The sequence below is a fragment of the Corvus brachyrhynchos genome, unplaced genomic scaffold (genome assembly GCF_000691975.1).
Source record: "Corvus brachyrhynchos isolate BGI_N302 unplaced genomic scaffold, ASM69197v1 scaffold101, whole genome shotgun sequence".
NCBI classification, from domain to species: Eukaryota; Metazoa; Chordata; class Aves; order Passeriformes; family Corvidae; genus Corvus; species Corvus brachyrhynchos.
The window spans coordinates 16,791,344-16,808,474 of record NW_008237239.1 but is presented as its reverse complement, the minus strand read 5'-3'; the positions used below and the strand labels follow the sequence as shown (position 1 = coordinate 16,808,474).

General features: G+C 39.5%; 1 long non-coding RNA gene across 1 annotated transcript in view; it reads right to left on the bottom strand.

Moving 5' to 3' along the window:
• LOC108445610 overlaps positions 1 to 1,793 on the bottom strand; it is an 8,543-nt gene extending 6,750 nt beyond the window's left edge. The window contains exon 1 of the long non-coding RNA XR_001860545.1: positions 1,240 to 1,793. This is a non-coding gene — a long non-coding RNA (uncharacterized LOC108445610). The remainder of the gene's footprint in view (positions 1 to 1,239) is intronic.
• Positions 1,794 to 17,131: the final 15,338 nt, after the last annotated feature.

The window sequence follows — 17,131 nt, the reverse complement described above, 5'->3', positions numbered from 1 at the left end:
ATTTTATTTTATTTTATTATATTATTCTATTTTTTCTTTTTCCAGGTGTTTTGAGGACACACTTAATTAGTTTGCACAGTCCCTAGGAAATATCCCACTTGCACAAGGAAATGATAACACATGGAAACCTCTGCACCATCCAGCTGGGCAGCCAGAACTTTTCTCCTTTTTCTTGTTTCTTTCTCAGGTGTGTGGCTATTTTTCATATCCAGGACAGTTCCATTTCTCTGCTCAGTCAGGCACTCAACCTTTTTGCCTAATTATATTTGATGTTTTACTCATAGTATTATGCTCTTCTTCAGAGGAAATGAAAAGCAGATTGTCTCCTTGGCAGCAAAGAATAACAAATGCGCTGCACTGAATAGCTGCTAGATGAAAAACTGCCACAATCTGCCTCTGTGCCAACCAGTGCTAAAGACACTCTGACAGACAGGAGGCTGCTCTGAGAACTACTCCCTGCTTCCTTGATGTCTAAAAGTGCTCTGAAGTAAAGTTAAGGTTATTTTGCAGAGAAGGAGTTGTGGATATCTGATTAGGCAGAAGGTGTTGAAAAATTTCCAGCAGAATTTTAAAATTTGCTTCAGTGAAGTTTCATTAAAAGGAATAATAATTATAATAATAAACTGCTCTGCTTCAATAAGGTTGAAAGAAATTTCCTTATCAAACACACATTTTTATTTTGGACTTTTTTTGAGTAAAATTTGATTTATGTATTGGACTTCTTGCATTTAAAAAAGAATTAATCTCTCCCTCTGGAAGAAAATATATGTATATAGGCAAATCAAAATATATTTAAAAATCAAAATATAATTACATATTTTGGCTTTCAAAACAGGATATTTTAGTGAACCTGATGTTAGTGCTTTTTTTTTCTTGGATGTTTTGCCTCACAGAAACATTGTAGATTTTGTCTTCTTTAATGCTGGGTACAATTCCCCCTGCCCTTCTGAACTGAGACTCCAGAATTTGGATAGTTTTGTGATTGTAACTATACCTATGCCATCTATACATGTTACTCACACATTTCATAAGTTATTTCAGATTCCTTCTATTCATTTTACCAAAAAGCTTTTTATTAAGAGTAAGCATTAAAGTCAGTGAATGTTCATGACTTTTTGCAGAGGAGGCGCAAGTCCAAGGTTTGATTTACTTCCTTTAAAATTTGCAGAGACTGACTATTAGATCAGAGTAACAAAAATGGAAGAATGAGCAGAAAAAACTGTGACAAAAAGTACTTACCTCAACTTTGTGTAATTCCATCCTATTCCATCCTATGCTGACTGTCAGGCTGCCTTGCAGGAACGAGAGGTCTGAGTGCCTTGGGGGACTTTCAGGGCTTTTTGTTTTGGGAAGAATCAAACATAAGGAAGCCATAAGTCCTTCACTGGTGGTCAGTGCAAAGAATTCTGATCTAAAAATCCTTTGGTAGACTGGATTTGACAAAATCCTTTGAACAACTCTTGCCATGAGGATCATCAGACAACCTATTTTTCTGTTAGTTTTCTTCTTCCAGTGTTACCTAAATTCAGTGAGAAGCGTGAAATGTGAAACCCATGATGGCTGCATGTTCTGCTGGTTATGTTGCTGAAGCAGAAAGTTTTCATGTGACTTGTCATACAGTTCTGCTCACAGCAGGCTCTGTTTGACACTTTCACAGCACATGTTAGGAATCTGCAATGAGAGTTTGTAGTGGGCAAGCCCAAACAAAAGATCCTGTGGAATTAGCCTAATTACCCCAGGAGAGGTAGTTGTAGAGTCTCTATTCAATCGCATTCCAAATGATTTCTCACTTTCCAAATCAATGCAACCATGCCGACTCTCAGTAAGATGTAGTTCTTGGTCAATCTGTGATAGTTTTTTTTCAAGTTTTGCTTCTTTATGTTAAGCATCTTAACTAACTAGTTTTACCTGCTCTGCCAACTCACTACTCAAGACAGGATTATTCACATCTGTCTAATTTTCCCATGTGATCTCCTAACCACAAATGTCTGCTTTTTAAATTTTCTTTGTAATTGACTACTGAGCCATTTCATTACTGCATCTGTGCAGACAGACTTTCTTTTGCCTTTTCACTGAAGGTTGGGTGTGGCACTATCTTGCATTTTACCTTTCACTTACACAGACAAATTCTAGCCTTTCATCATCACATTATGCCACCGTGCAAATGAGAGGCTCATAAAAATTGTCTATCCTTCCCTTGCCAGCCAGAAGGCATTGTCAGATATATCTTATTCATGTTGCTGTTATCAGTCAGAGAGGCTCACTCTCTTATTAGATCATGAATTTTGGCTTTGAATCGTCATTGCTGCTCAGTCTTATTAGAAATATGAGGCAGAAATTTGTTTTTGTTTGTATGTGCAAGAAAATGCTGGGTTATTGTCTGGAAATGGCTCCTCTGGCCCAGGATATCCCATCAAGACAAGCACTGATGAAAATGTCGTGGGACTGCCAACATCACCTCTGAGAGATGGATACCAAAGCATATCATGGCAAGATAAAGCCTCGTTTAAATTCTGTCCTGGAGCAGGATGGACAGCTATGGCTCTATGGCCCTTAAGGGACTGGCACAGGAACTCAGAATCAAAATATTCCTCGTTCCTAATGATTTTACTGAAAAGCTGTCTCCTATGTCTTTCTTTCCCATTTTCTGCCTGGCTCTACTGCTGATATTACCACTCTGGAGTCTTAACAGATTGCCCTTTCAGAATAAGGATCTTCTATTTCCATCTATTCATATCTTCTGGCTTTTCTAGGTGAGTTGCCAAGTTATGCCAAGAGACTTGAGACTGTGTCAGTGCTGTTAGCTCCTCTTCCACTCCAGCTTCTCTATTCCCTCTCCAGCTGTTGAACATCAGGACAGAGTCCAGCGCTGCAAAGACACATGGAATCTCCAAGCACCAGACAGACATGACAGTACAGTGACCTGCCAGGACAGAGCTAGGTTTTGCCACTGTTCCATATTATGTTAAAAGTAAGGAGAACAGTCTCCCATAATGCAGGAGAGAGTAGCCAAGTTGTGGAAAGAAAAAACATTGATCAGATCTGGAGATTTTATAGTGTAAAGTTTGGGTCCTACAAGCAGATCACTTCTCTGCCACAAGATCTGCTCTAAGACCAGCTAGGGACAGCTGGTGAGACTTTCCAACTTGTAAACAAAGGATAGGGAAATGGAGTGAAGAGGAGGATAACACTGAAGTCTTAATTACAAATAAGCAGAGCATATGACATTCCAGACGTTTTGTGTGTGCTTATAATTATTAGCCTTGTTTGAAAGAGCAACAGTAGGGACTCATTAAGTTCTGCTTCAGCTTTCCTTGTGTCTTGTTTTTGTCTGTCACCTTTTCAAGTTATTTTTTTTAATGCAGTTAATCCATCTTAGAAAACAGCCTTTTAACCAGAGCTTTTTATTGTTCCAAATGGTCCCTGCCTTCCTACCAGCTCAAATCATGTTGACATACTCACACAGCTGAAGTTGGCATTTTGACACATGTACACATCGTTTTCATCTGATTCCTGGGGATGACTTCAATGCCTGAGGTTTCTTTTAACACCCTGAAAAGCCTCTGGCTTTGTGCAAGGCTGCATTCCTAAATAGTATACCAACTCTGAGGTTCAGCCAATGTTTACTTTGCAAAAGAACTTTTTAATATCAAAAGTAAAATATCCTTCCTACATTCCACAAAGATAGATGCTATTTGGCATTTTAAAAAATAGTGCAGTAATAATAATGATAATAATGATAGATGAAATTTCTATTTCAGGGGAAGAGTCATAATTGCAGCTGAATCACAGCTGTGGGCTGACGAACAGATAAGGACGATGTGTTTTGCCTTGCCAGACATGTGATTCAGAATACATCTCCTTTCTTTGCCCTCTATGAAAACAGGAGTGACTGGTGGTGAGGATATATTTCATTTTTATTGGAGAACTACCTAATATATTCAGCTTCAGGGGGAGAGTAGCTATAATAGGATAAACCATTAGCTGGTGTAAGTCCAGACCTCTCTAGTGATGACCTAACTTTGTTGACCTATCAGCAAAGGATGTGGCCCAGAACATCTGAAAGATGCTGATGACCCAGCAAGGTTGAGTTGACTTCAAGCTGTAAAAGAAGTGACTATTCCACTCTTGCCAGTGTGCTCACACCCTTCCCTTCCTTTGGCAACAGCAATCATGCAGCAAGATGATCTGGCTACAAAAATACTTCGATTTTTTTATACTTTTTTTTGGCAGAGCTCCTGTTCTCTCAGCTGATTGGTCTGGCTAATTGGAGGTCCACACTGTTGCTGAAGTTTGTTTAGAGATGCCAACAAGAGTTCTCATGGGGCAAAGGCAAGGTACCCCTTTTGAAGGCTCCTCACAGGTGGGCTTGAAACCTCTGTTAAAATGCTCCATTAGACAAACAGTTGCATAATGGAACCTTGATCTTGCTGAGATTAGCATTAAAACTACCATGTGGCAGGACTGGGCTCTTCCTGAACAAATCTGATGATGCTACAAGAGAAATGCCATTGTCATCTGTGTAAAATACATGTATCAAGGTTTTGAGGAGAACAAGAAACAGACACAACCCATTTATTTTATTATACAGTTACAGTTCCCAATGCTGAGGGTTTAAATCAATTATGGATAATATACACCCTGGGAATCAAAGCATGTGGCTTATGGAGCATGGGGAATGTCTTCATGAGCTAGAGAACCAGGAGTCAGGTGGGAATAGGGGAAACATCTTTCAGTATTTGTAGAATTCTGATCTTCAAAAGCACGTGTTTTTGAGAGTGGCATGCTCTAGCAAGAAAAAGGATCACTGGAAACATGGGTATATTAAAGATGATTTGAAATTCAGGGATAGATGTGCTATTTTCCTAAATGTAAAAATGTGCTTTTATTTTTAAAGATTGCTCTCACGGACTGTCAACTGTTCATTTCAGGAACCAAGAAGAAATCTTTCCAAAGCCATATGAGGATATATTAGTTTTACCTAGGGTGAACATGACATAAGCACACTTCCCTGCAAGAATGACCCTACTTATGTCTCCTACTCAGCAGTTTATCTGTTTTTATAATGATCCAAATAGATTCAAAGGGGAGGAGGGCTGATCCATTTGTTTTCCTCCTGGACAAGATGCATTTCAAATGCTTTGCACTTTCGCAAAGGTTGTGCAATCAATCTAATTCGAAGTCGTGCAGCCTGCAATATTTAGTCCTGACAACTGTGCCGACATGAAGAAAGAAGGTGCAGCTTTGTTGCTCTGAATCACTTCATGAAGACCAGCCAATCTAAACAAATTTTGTTTGGGTGTAAGGCTCTTTTTGGTATTATTGCCAAGTCAGCTTCATGCTCAATTAAAAGCAAAACATGCTGAAGCCCTAAACCTTTTAGCAATTCCAGATCTGCTAATGATGTCAGATTGGGCAGTTCCCCACCAAGGAGACATCATTTATTATAGAGGTTGACATCAGGAAGAGACGATGGTCTGCTGTCAAAGCTCTTTAGTGGGACACAGGAGAACTCAACTCCGTTTTCACCTTCCACGTGCAACCTTCGTGTGACCTTGATGAAACCACTGCTCTCTGCCTTGACATCATGGTACTTGGGGAGTTTATGACATACTCCCAGGCTGGATGGTAGCTTCTGAAAAGAGTGGGTTAAGTGCAGCGCAGGAAACTTGTCATCATTAGTAATGTGCTTTTGCAATTTAGAAGCTAGTTTAATTCCAGGTTGTAAGTTAGAGTAAAATGTCTCTGACTGTAATGTACTGAAAATTACCCAGTTCCACACACACTGTGAAGTGGGACCACCAGGATTAAGTGGTCACATGCTAGTTTCCTGGAGCCTTCCATTTCTTCTCTAGCACCTTCATTTAGGCAATTTGAACAGGAAGTCCTGAAATTCAGTGTCTCAGGGCCAAATCGTCATTTTGACTGCAATCTAAAGCGGTCACTGACTGTCATTAATTACGACGTTTCAGGTGCTGCAATTGACAAAATTGGGAAAATGCAGTTGATGGCAATCAAAATCAGGAAGCAGGACAGTCTGTACCTTTTTCTGAACTTTTTAGGTCACCATAGAGAGTGAATTTCATGATTGTAAGGTACCTTTAGTCTCAGTGGGTGTCTGTCCAGAGAGGAGTGTTTGCCTCCACAACTGCTTTTGATAGCCATGTTAATTTTCCTTTAAAAATGGTAAAGCCCTCTGCCAAATGACTGTCTGAACAATTACATTTGAACCGAAAAATGGAAGGAAAAAACATTGTGTCAGGTCAACTGGAAATGAAAGACTTGCAGGTTTTTTGGTGAGGTCAGTTCTCATCCATTACATTTTTGTAATTAGATATTTATTCCATTAAAAATAAAATGCATCAAGACAGACATTCTTTCACTGAAAATAAATGTAGGTAAATTTGGTCTCAAAATGCTGCTGCAGTATGGAAAATTGATTCATTTAATTTTTGTCTTTTCTAAAATTATTACTTTTTTGGCTGTTCTCATGATAGTAAAGGAAACTCAGAAATTTTGGGAGGCAGTGTCTTGTGAAATCGTAGTCTAAAGAAGAAGAGAATGAGATGAAAACATGGTAATAGCAGGGAAGTTGTGCTTTTCCAATGTTCACTGGCATTATGCACATGGCTGAATTTCTGTATATAAAAATGAGATGGCTGAAGGGTAGGGAATATGGAGAGTTAGTCCTAGTTCAGGGAATTATGTGAGGCAGTCTTTTGCTTAGTGGCAGAGCTCAGATTTCATTGGAGCTCTCTGGACACTTTTGTTAGGTGTTTTTAGTTTGGTTTTCCTTGTTTTGCTATACTTTTCCCCAAAACTGTATGTAGATTTTCTCCTTTTGAAGGATTCTTTTAGATTTCCAGACAGCTGCCAGATTTCCAGAGAGCATCAGGCAGTGGCCAGGCTGCTGCTGTTCCTGACTGCATGGTACACAAGCTTTGGTGTTAGAGGGGTCACAAATGGATGAGTGATTTTATTTGACACCCCCCTGCCATATGTATAGTCCTTCCCTCACCACTGCATGAGCTGGTCTTCCTACCATTCCAGTTAATCTTTTTATGCTACTACTGACAGAATGAATTATCAAAGTCAGTAGATGACAGGCCTAAACCCAACAGTCCAAAATGTAAAAGTCTGGAAGCCCAACTCATAATTCTGAGTTTGTTTGGATTTCAAAGCATTATTTGCAATGGTGATAAAAGGAAATATTTTCTTCCTATTGGAAAGCAGATTTTTTGTTGTACTTGACAAAGAAGGGAGCTTTTTATATGGATTACTCCTGTCATTGTTTTTATATGTTGTGTTGAAACTGAGGATTTGTATGAAAGCTGCCTGTCTTTCCAAGACAAGTGCCTGATGGTAGAAGAGCCTGCTGTCCACTTTTCTTGTTCTGCCTCACATTGATTGATGCTAGGTTCCAGCTGGGGAAGAGGAAAAGATTGTGTCAGAACTTCATAGTGGGTTAGATGGTAAACCATGCTGGCATTGATTGTTTGACAGACATCAAATGGGCTCTGTTTGGCTATCAACATTCATGTCCTGGAAATCATGGTCAGGTTGGGCAGCGAGAGTTAGGCTTGCTAGCAGCCCCATGGTATGGGTGAAGAGCAGGCTGTGCATCACGTTTTGTTTCAGAGGTGCTCAGCCGGAGCCACAGACATTCTACAGCAGCCAGATGAGTGAGGGATGCTGTCAGAGCCACCCCTTGCTGTGACTGCTCTGCATTTCACTGTTCAGAATGATTACTCTGGCATCCTTTTCAGCCAATAGTTCTAAAGAATCAAATGGTGCTTCTGTACTGGTCTTAGAGTCTGGATCAGAAGAAAGTTACCAGCCATCACGTCTTACTGAACTTTGATTTGCAGCAGCACAAAGTTGTGGTGCCCATGATCTGGTTTCTTTTTGTATGAAATCAAACTGGAAGATGTGCACATAAAACCATGTGGCTGCAAAAGAGCACTCAGTACCTGGGGTCAGGCTAGACTTAGCATGAAGAAACTGTGGATGTCAGATTCTCAGCAGGTTTGCCCTACAGAGGTGCCCCTACTGATTTGCATTGCATATTGTGAAATCTGGATGTACAACTCGAACTGAATTCAAATGGGACTAGGAAAACCAAACTCCTGCCTGTGGGCTATCCTGCTGCCTCTGATAGAGAGGAGGGGAAGTGTAGCACACAAGTGTAGGGGAGACAGTATTGCAGGTGGGAATGAATAAAATAACCACAGCAAGAAGTTGCTTAGCCACATTCAGTGCAATGTTTGCCACAGGTTCTGCTTGAGCTCCAGCAAAATCATATATTTGCAAAAGTTGATGTGGATCAGAGGATGAGAAAGATAAGTGAACCTAGTGACACACAGTGGGGAAGAAATTGGATGCCAAGTAGGAATGCAGTGTTTGGACAAGAAATGTTAGTGTACTGAGCCAAAGGAAAAGGTTCAAGATCAATCATCCAGAAGACGAAAAGCTTTAAAGGCAGAAGAAATGCTAAAGTTAGCATGTGTGGCTTACTATAAATTGGGGTAATCTGAAACAGATATTCTCTGAAGAATACTTCCAATGTTTCCTGGCTCTGCTCCAGCTACTTCAAAGCCCTGTTATCAGTGAATTGTGGTCCCAGTGTTAGGAAAGCTGGGCGATGTTCTAAGGAAATGTCAGCTTCAGATCACAGTTTCCTCTCATTTCTGTGAAGAGAGGTCAAATTAGCAAAGTGCTGCCCACACGCTGTCTCTGTCACAGTCCTCCATGGTCTACTTTGTTAGTGCTTGAGCTAATACTTAGGATAGAGAACAAAATTGCTTTGAAACAGTAGGCTGTTTGATTTAAGAATCAAAGTTTAAAATAATACCCCAGCAGTATGTGTTGCCAAAAATCTACAAGGCTGTAATGTTCATTAGAGACATGCAGAACAATTAAGGGAAGTTTTTAATTCCCCTTGTCCATTTGAGGATCCTAAGTTCAAATCTCTCGGGGCATTGAGTAAACCTGTACCTTGCTATCTGGGTGCTAATTAATACAAGGTTTGATCACGTAATTGGTGTGAATGGAATCCTATTTCTGTTGTGTCCTCTCTAAGAAGCACCGTGTGAATTTTCCTCTTTTACCTAAACAGTACCCATGCTGCTCATCATGGCTTAGTTCTCGGTGGTCTGAAGAACAGAGTTAAGAAAGATTTACTGTTTTATTATATGTGAAGTGTCTTTCACAAATCCAGGTGTTGGTCATGGTAAGATACTGAGATTTCTTAATCTGTCAGGATTCAATCTCATCACTTCAGAAATGGCTTTACTAGCAGGCCACATCTAAGAGACATTTTGCCGGTTAGATGTTGCAGTCAACAAACTTTCTGGGACCATAAAACTGAATCACTTTACTTTGGCAGCTGAATTTCAATGGGGTTTGATCTGACATTGGTTGTGAAGATGGTTTACATTATAAGACTTTAGATTTACTCATGATCATCCTCATACTTCATTAACCCCAGCCAGGAATATGCTGAATCCTGTGCATTGACAGAGCACAACTCACTGGATCTGCTAAGGATTCATGGAAGGATCTATAGCTATTGCTAACCACCTAAATGAGGTGGTGTGCGATCTCATTTGGTCAAGTGAATGTGTAGATAAATTCCATCTCCTCTACAGCAAAACTTGTGAAGTGTTGGATAGATAAATGCAATGCAATGCCCAGAGATGAATCAAACTGAATGGGATGGGAGCTAAATTTCCATGATTCCACATGTTATGAAAGCAGAGAAGAACAAAGCTAAGCCTTGCTGAATATCTATATAACTCTTTATATACCTATCTATAGATATATCATGCCTATTAAGTTATTTTTAATGCCATATTCTGTGGCAGGAGAAAGAAATGCATAATTGAAATCCATTCAATATTTTGATCTAAAACTAACCTCCAAAAACATAGGCTATTAAGGCATATGTGAAAGGAAATCAAAAGATGACAGTGTTTTGGATGTGTTCGTTTTTGCTAGCTCTAAGAGTACTAATAACTGATAGACAGAATCATTTGCTTCACTGATCATGGATGTAGCTGTAGCTATAAGACAGGTGACCCTTACAGAACTCGTGGTGAAATCCCATCCCTACAAAGGTCTAGATCTAGGTCTACACCAGGTAGGTGTAGACCTTGGGCAGGGATGCACGCACATGTGCAGTTTAGATACAGTACTGTATGTATCACAAATGTTTTGCTTTCATTATATAGTTCCAATCTGAAAAATTACTCCCTATAAAAAGATGAGGACTGTTACACCATTATTCACCAATAATTCTTCAGAATCCCAGGCCAGGTTCCGATGAAATAGTAAAGGCCACATTGGTGGCAAAACATCAGTAAAAGGCATGCAAGACATGAGGAGAAAGATAGTTATGTATTACTCAGCTGGAATCGTGAATCATGCTCAAGAGCGTCTCAAGTATTCAATTCACACATACTGTCTCTCTGGAAGAAAGGACAGATGAAGCGAAAGATTACAAGTGAGTGGCATTAGACACTTTTGTTTGCTGCACTAATAAAAATGGCTCAGATGCCCAGATGAATATGACATAAAGACCTCTATAGGGCCAGGTAGAATAGGAGCAAGAAAACTGGAGTAATTGGCAGGGAGAGACCCCTGTGAATTTGGAAATGCCTAGTTAAAGCAGCCTCTTTACATTTTTTATTGCTAGTGGCAAGTTGGTGCTGGTTCTGGCTTTGTTTCCTTCTTTTGGCTCACAGCTCCCACCTCTCACAGAACTGCACAAAGTAATTGCAGTGCCGAGCCAGCAATGGTGTTTCATGCATGATCTAAAGATTCATCTCTCTGAGATTAGGTTGCTTGTCTTTCAAGGCTTGTTTTGCTTTTTTGATCACTCTTGTTATTTTAAGAGGCAAAAAAAGAGATCATGGCCAATTATGAGTACTAAATGATTTTCCAAAGGTTAACCTTTGTTCTCTTTGTAAGTCATTTATGAATAGCCAACTATTCAGTTTGTTCAGTTATTGTGAGTCACTTCATTTCAGATTTGGAAGTTTGTCATGAACTATTTGCTCTGTGTTCAGGTAGTCTGACTAGTAGGGTATGACTAGTCTGCAGTTTTGCTGACTGGAATGCTAATAAATGGGAGGAAAGAATTCAGCATTTTCGGGATGACTGCTTTAACTCTCACAGGCAAAACCTTTTCTGAGCAAACAGCCACAAAAGTATTCACCAGACTTTCACTTCCAGAAAATAGCCTAATGCACTACAAGCCCCTTTTTTATAGTTGTAGAAAACTGGACTAATATTTTCTGAGTGCTGTAGAAGTGGTTCACTTTAAACCACAGTTCAAATACCTCATTTGGTGAGACTGAGCCATCAACACATTTCATTGTGGGCAGAAGATGTTCCTTTTGTTTAAACATATAGTGGTTGCAGTCTTATGAATATCTGATCCCATGGGATTTGAGCTTTTTAGAAATAGAACTTCCTCCAAATCCTGCTCTCCTGTTCCCAGAAAATCATCCAAAGATGTAGAGCTCGTGTAATAGAATAAATGACTGTGTCTATGGAATAGATCTATCTTAGGCCAAGTCTCAAATTTATCATAACAGTTCTACCCTGATTTTCAGCAGCATAAAAGAAAATTCGGGGCTCGACTGATGGAAACAGTTTTCAAAGAGAAGGAGACCCACTGCCACAATGAGTGAAAGGTAGAGAGATTGCTAAAGTATATGGAGAGGGTAACGTCATGATTTTTCTATCTTCCTGGTTCTTTTACCTTTAACCCCAACAAAAGTGTAGCAGACAATAGACTGCTAATTTTTTTCTAGGTTTGATATGAAAACAGAAAAATTACTTTTGATTCTGGATGAATTCCGATATCAGGAGTGGCAGAGACATGTCTCTTCTTGGGACTTTGCTGAGAGTTTGCTCCTTCCTAAAAGCAAACCAGTTTGGCCCTGTTTTAAGATTCAAAAAATCACTTTTCTTTTTAAAACGTTTCTTCATTACATACAGTATTAATGGACTTGCAATCTTCCTTGTCAGGGAGGAGAATTGAAGGTAATGCTGCTTTGTGGTCCAGCCTGTGAAGTGCTCTCTGCAACTGCTGTAACTGAAGTAAAGGCAAAAGAAATAGTGTTAGGATCATGAAGGGGGAGTTGCCTTAGGCTGACCCAGGAACTGTAGAATGTGGGCTGAGAGCAGTCACTGATTCCAGGCGGCCCAGCTGTATGGTAACTGATTAATGACATTTAGTTCTACAGCAGTAAACTACATCTTTCCTCGCTGCTGTTACTGCAAAGGAGGCCCTGGGTACAATTGTGCTGCTGCAGGCAGATACTAAAAAAAGCAAGTCTGAGAAGCAATGGATATGTTATCTCTTCAAGAAGCAGGGGCATCTCCCCTTGCCTCTCCCATCCTGGGGTCTGACCTTCCTTCCTCAGACCTGTCTTTAATGTCACTTACTCAGAGTTACAAAGTGCAGCACTGCTGAGAAAGGTCTGGATAGGGAGCCTGCCTCTCATCAAGGATGGGTCCTGAGAGCCTCTAAAGGACCCCAACTTCCTCTCTAATCTTTTGAAAAAGATTGTGTGAAGAGGAGATGGTGACTGTGTATACATGTTCAGGGAGGGGAGAGGAGAGGAGGAACATTTCTGAGAAATGTGTTAAGTAACTCTTGCAGTTAGCCTGATGCAACCTTCCACTAGCTGAATTTTCTGTTGGGAAGATCCCTGCACACCATGAAAGACAATTTCTAATCTAATTTTCACAAGCTTTCTGGGATATTGCAGACAATTTTCTTTCTCTTTTTAATTGTCATGGTATTTAGGGATATTCATATGGTTTTCCTCAGATGCAAAGTCAAAGTTGTGGGAAAAAAGACTAAACCCAAGAAAATTCTGAATACTGGAGTTGTTCCAACAACTATAACTGTGGAGTCTTTAATCTCCTGTATACTTCTTGGTTTGCATCACCAACAGAAAATTATCTTTATGTTCAGATTTAAACAGAGAGAAGTAAATTAAAGAAATATATCATCCAAGTTTTACTCTTAAATGATCAGAAGATCAGAGGTTCTGTCTCTCAGAGACAACAGGTGGGTCCAAATTAGCAGATGATAGGAACATTTAAGTATAGTAACAGTAAGATGAGGAATTTTGATGTTTTCTTTTATTACCAAATCAGAAAGATTCATCTTAAAGGTATAATCTCTTTGGATATTCCGTGGAAGATGGGAGGCCAGTGTTTCATAGTGGACGAAGCATTTCTGGGTAGCCTATGAGAGGTAGAAGCTCTTATTTTTAGCATTGCTCTGTTTGTGATGTTTTGCAAGCATCTCCTTTCCATAGCTTCCTCCAGTTTCCCCTTCCTAAAATGGGGGAAAGCAGCTTTTATTCTGATTTTAAAAGCACTTTGAAACTTAATATGGGGTAAGGGCTTTGCTCATAGCCTTTTTTGATTTAGAAAAAAAAAATTATATGGCAGAAAGCCACCTCATCCCTGAAACCCTTGTAGCTTTTGCCCTCTTTTTCCTGAGAATGCCAGTGACTGAGACGAACTGTGACAGTGCTTTTTGAAGTGAGAAGCCTGATGCCTGTCATATCAGCTGAGAATCCCAAACACACTTAATAGGCTTTGGACTCCTGAGTAGCCCAATGAAGCCAAGCACAATGTTGCTGTTATGGCAAGGCCAAGATTTTTGTGCAGTTTTTTTTCTTTAAACAGGACTGGAAAAAACTGCACGAAGAGCCTTTTCTTCTTTTGTCTCCTTTTTCAGTTCCAGACCAAGCCAGAGTCAGACCTTTATGAAAGTCCAGACACTTTTTAAAAAGTAATTGTTTGATTATGTGCATGTTTATGTGTTTGGGGGGTTACAGCACATACAATTAGTGTGACTCAGGCTCAGGGTCAGAAGTCTGGGTTAACTATGACTGGACTTCTAATTTCCTCCATACTAAGTCACCCATCCTTTCTCTGAGTCATTCTTCAGCAGACAGCTTAAAGTTTAAAATTAGAAAGTAGAAACATATACCAAGAGAGATGACTGGGGAGAATGCTGCAGGCACAGCTTTTTTAAGTTTCCAGAGCTGATGTAGCAGCAGCTATGTCAAGGGGGCCCTGTTCTACTGTCTGCAACAGATGCCCCTTAAATCAAGATATTCATAAATACTTCAGGCTGTTGAACATCTGCAAACAAATATGGCATGAATGCATTGTGAGCTGGTAAAGAGGCCTGTTGTTGCTGTCAAACAAACTCTTTGTGCACATTTGCTACACATCTTTTCTAGAAAGAGTCTTCTGCAGTGGCAACAGCAGTGGCATTTGTTTTTCACACAGGCCCTTTGAGAGAGCACAACTTCCTTGCTAGAGGTCTTTGGCACTCAACAGCAGGCAAAGGTTGCAAATGAGACTCTCACCAGATGTATTTTAAAGGAAAGCTGAAAATCTGAAGCTTAGAGAAGTGATAGAGTAAGTCACTCACTCTCCTGGCCCTCTTGGACCTTATAATGGTGCGCTGAATCCCTTTCAAAGACAGGTCTGGGAAGATGTTTATCAAAAATGAGACAATTTATTAGACTAGTGAGCTACCTACTCCTTTGGGTTATTTAAAATCTATTAGGTTAAAATGCTGGCACTCAAAAGACAGGGTTGAATAAAGCTGAGATCACCACGTACATGAATAAAAAGAGAACACAATCTATCATCAATGCATTTGGAAGAAGTTGAGAGAGTCTATTCTGATGGCATAGATTTCTCCCTTGTGTAATTCCCTGTGCACTCCAGTCTGGAGCTCATGGTATCCACACCCTGAACTCGCATAATGGCCACCAGATTTATAAATTTTTAAAAATACTATTTGTGTTATTGCAGTGTATGAGAGAGAAAGCAATAGAAATAAAACCACTTGAAATGCTTGTAAGTATTTAAGCCCTAAGCATTTAAAATTGAAAATGTAATCTCTTTACATCTCAATTTCCATCTGTATCAAAAGGCGAAACATTGATGTCATTTCACAGAGTTTGTAACAGATGCAACCCCCAAAGATACTCATATTTCATGGTAGTGGGCACAAGAGAAGATCCTCAAATGTCCCATAGAAGACAGCTGTTGTGTGTGTCTTCATGATGAGAAGATCACTCCAGGGACAAGAGGCTGACAGAAAGTGTTCTCTATATCCTACGTATCACTATAAAAGTTTCAGATATTAGGCCAAAGCAGCCAACATTTGTCTGTAAGTGGAAAGGAGAATGGGTAAAGCTTCCTGGCAAGGCCGGGTAACAAAGAGTTGCAGTTTCCACTTAAAGATATCTTTCCCTTGATTATCTTATGTGTCTGAAGAGAGCTTGTATTTTCCTGAGGAAGAGTATGTAAAAGCTAAGGAGGAACTCCCCCCAGATCACACCTGCATATAAATGTGTTCCATAAGGGTCAGCCCTGGGGTTTGCTCCTGGTAAGGATCCCGTATTGAGGATGGGTTTCTGAAATCTTACATGAGCTGTTTAAAATCGCAGTATCTGAAAAACTGTTTCAGATAACTAGTGTTAGGCCAGGAAAGGAGATAAATCCTAGATTAGGCTGAACCAGATCAAACTGATGAATTGATGATTTTATAGGGTTGTACTTTAAAGGTCTAGTCTTCATTGCTGGACTTTTTTTCCTATTTGGAATTGTGACCTAAACACACTTGTTCCCTTCAGATTTCCTACTGCAACATCAACATTTAAACAACCAGTTGCTGTTTTCTAACAGTGCTAATCATCAGCCAACCTATATGATTCCTTGGGAAAAAGTGTGCAGTTAGGAATGGAACTACCATATTTGCTTAAAAACTTGTGTAGTTGTATTGTAAATCTTCTGAAAGCATTTGGCAGCATGAATTGCTTGTGAAAGAAGCAGTGCAATAGAATGGAACAAGGGGAAATAAGATTATATAATTTTCACACTTACAAACAGTGGCCAGTTTATTTCTCATAAGGAGGGTTGATACTCTGATTTCACTCAACGTCACCCAAGTTGTTCTTGGGTCAAATAGCTCATATAACACTATATAGTAACAAACACAAAAATACTTTTCTGTTTTTGCACTTTTTTTTTTTTTTTTGGTTATGTTTGTATGATAAATAAGATGCAAAACTGGAGCCAAGGAAGAAATTTCATTGAAGTAATTGTGGTTTGGAAATACATTAGGTGCTCTCTAGAATATCTTTCTGTCTCTTCTGATAATGATCAACTATTTATGTTTCATTGAGCAGTAAAAGCTTTTTAGAGGAAAGGAAAGAAAAATATAAGAAAGAAGTGAAAATATGCTTCTAAAACCCACAGCTTCTAAGGCACCTCAGTGACAATCTTGGTATAAAAGCCTGACTGAGCAGCCTTTCAAGTATGGGTAATTTTTTACTTATGGAAGTGTTTTTATAAAGTGCTTATACTTGAGGTTCTTGAAACAATATTTGCTGACTTTGCTGAAATGTTACAGGTTAACTTTCATTACCATGATTTTTTATATAAGGCATAGTAATAAATATAAATTAAGTTTTAAAGGCTTATGATGAAGCAGGAAATTATCCAGTGACAACTTCCCTAACTTGTCCATTGAAGACAGTTGGGATAGAGACAAAGAGCAGTTTCACAGAGAAAAACAATTTGTATAAAGAAAGAATGTTTGAATTAATTAACCTCCCACCTTCCTAAAACACGGACATATTTCTTGGAGGCCCAGGTGAAGAAGTCTGGCTATTATTTCTGGAGTGATGCTCAGGAAGACACTCAGCCTTGCAAGACTCCAGAAGGGTGTCTGATGTAGATGAAAGAGGCCTCTATGTGCACTGTGAGGTGGGGGCAGCAGCCTTTTATCAACACCCAGGAGCATCCAGCCCCTTCTTAACTCCATCTGCTGCTGTATTTGAGGATCACGGAATCAATGTCTTTTGTATCTTGCTGTGTAAGAGTTGCAACACATTCAGGGTGTTACAATCAGCATTTCACCTCTTGTTACAAGTTTTCAGTTGCTCTTTATAATGCCACATGTTTCACCAAACTGTTCTGTGTTTTGAGAAGCTCAGGCCTTACTACAATCTCACATGAGATAGCTCCATCTGTTGCTGCTTTTACTCATCCAAACAGTGCAGGGTTTTTTGCTTGA